Source organism: Pteropus vampyrus, unplaced genomic scaffold (assembly GCF_000151845.1).
Source record: "Pteropus vampyrus isolate Shadow unplaced genomic scaffold, Pvam_2.0 Scaffold326, whole genome shotgun sequence".
Taxonomy (NCBI): domain Eukaryota; kingdom Metazoa; phylum Chordata; class Mammalia; order Chiroptera; family Pteropodidae; genus Pteropus; species Pteropus vampyrus.
In genome coordinates, this window is record NW_011889107.1 from 732,196 (window position 1) to 734,444 (window position 2,249).

General features: G+C 32.6%; 1 long non-coding RNA gene across 1 annotated transcript in view; it reads right to left on the reverse strand.

Moving 5' to 3' along the window:
* LOC111730640 overlaps positions 1-1,725 on the reverse strand; it is a 15,991-nt gene extending 14,266 nt beyond the window's left edge. The window contains exon 1 of the long non-coding RNA XR_002776766.1: positions 1,592-1,725. This is a non-coding gene — a long non-coding RNA (uncharacterized LOC111730640). The remainder of the gene's footprint in view (positions 1-1,591) is intronic.
* Positions 1,726-2,249: the final 524 nt, after the last annotated feature.

The window sequence follows — 2,249 nt, forward strand, 5'->3', positions numbered from 1 at the left end:
ATCTGTTGATGGACACAGGTTGTTTCCACATTTTGGCTGTTATGAATAATGCTGCTATAAACATTGGTACAATTGGAAGACTCTTCCTTCAATTCTTTCAGATATATGTCTAGGAGTAGAATTGCCAGGTCATATGTTTAACCTTTTGATGAAATGCAAGATTATTTCCTACAGTGCCTGCAAAATTTCACATTCCCACCAGCACTGCACAAGGGTTCAAATTTTTCCATATTCTCATCAATGCTTGTCTTCTTTTTCCATTTTTTGGTTATAGTCATTTTAGTAAGTGTAAAGTGATATATCATTGTGGTTTTGATTTGCATTTATCTAATACAAATGTTGAGCATCTTTTCATGTACTTAAATGACCACTTGTATATCTTAGGAGAAATGCCTATTCAAGTCCTTTGCCCATTTTTGAATTGGGTTGCTTTTTGTTGTTTGTTTTAGTTGTTTATATATTTTGGATATTAGTATCTTATCAGATATATGATTTGCAAATATTTTCTCTCATTCTTTAGGTTGTCTTTTAAATTTCTTTATAGTATCCTTTGATGCACAAAAGTTCTTCATTTTGATAAAATCCCATTTATCTATTTTTATTTTTGTTGCCTGTGCTTTTGGTGTCATGTTCATGAAATCATTGCCAAATCCAATGTCATGAAGATTTTCTTCAATGTTTTCTTTGAACAGTTTTGTTTTAGCTTTTACATTTAAGTCTTAGATCTATTTTAGTTTAATTTTTGTATATAGTGTAAGGGTCCACCTTCATTCTTTTGTATGTGGATATCCAGTTTTGCCAGTACCATTTGTTGAAAAGATTGTCCTCTCCCCACTGAATGATCTTAGCACTCTTGTCAAAAATCCACTGACCATATACTGGGGTTCTCTATCCTATTCCGTTGTTAAATATTTGTGTCTGTCCTTATGCTAGTACCATACTGTTTTACCTATCGGAGCTCTATAGTCAGTTTCAAAGTCAAGAAGTGTGAGTCCTCTAACTTTATTTTTCTTTTTCAAGATTGTTTTGGTTATTTGGGTTCCCTTGCAATGCCATATGAATTTGGGGATTAGTTTTTTCCATTTCTTTGAAAAAGGCTGTTGGAATTTTGATATAGATTGTGTTGAAGCTGCAGATCACTTTGGACAGTATTGGCATCTTATCAATGTTAAGTCTTCCTCATGAATATGAGACGTCTTTCCATTTATTTAGGTGTTCTTTAGTTTCTTTCAGCAACGATCTATAGTTTCCAGCATGCAAGTCTTTCATTTCATTGTTAGATTTATTACTAAGATACTTTTTGACCTAATTTAATTTAATTTTTTAGATGCTATTTTAAATGAGTAATTACTTTTTCAATTTCCTATGTGGTTGTTCATTGTCGACACGTAGAAGCACAACTAACTTTTTCATACTGGTATTGTACCCTGCAGCTTTGCTGAATTTGTTTATTAACTCTAGTAATTTTCTAGGGCATTCTTTGGGATTTTCCACATATGAGGTCATGTCATCTGTGAATGGAGATAGTTTTACCTCTTACTTTCTATTGAGAATGATTTTTATTTCTTTCGCAATGATATACCACACTTACTAATAGCCCTGGCTAGAACTTTTAGTACAGTGTTGAATAGCAGTGGTAAAAGCAGGCATCCTTGTCTTATTCTTCATCTTAGGTGGAAAGCTTTCAGTCTTTCACCATTGAGTATGATGTTACTTCTATGTTTTTCATAAATATTCTTTATCATGTTGAGGAATTTTCTCTCTATTTCTAGCATTCTGAGAGTTTTGAATCATGAAAGGGTATTGGATTTTGTCAAATACCTTTTTGTCAACTAGGATGATTGCGGGCTGTTTCTCCTTTGTTCTATTAATGTGGTATTATTACATTGATTAATTTTCATATGTTGAACTACCCCTGCATTCCTGGGTTAAGTCCCATTTGGTCATAGTGAATAAAGCTTTTTATATGCTGTAGTATTGGATTTGCTAATTTTTGTTGAGGATTTTGCATCTATAGTCATAAGTGACATTGGGCTGTAATTTTCTTCTTTTGTGATGTCTTTATCTGACTTTGGTATCAGAATAATGCTGGTTTCATAGAATAAGTTAGGAAGTGTTCCCTCCTCCTCAATTTTTTGGAAAAGTTTGAAAAGAATTGGTATTCTTCTTTAAACATTTGGTAGATTTAGCTAGTAAAACCATTTGGGCCGATGCTTTTCTTTGTGGGAAGTTGTCTTAAAGAAATTATT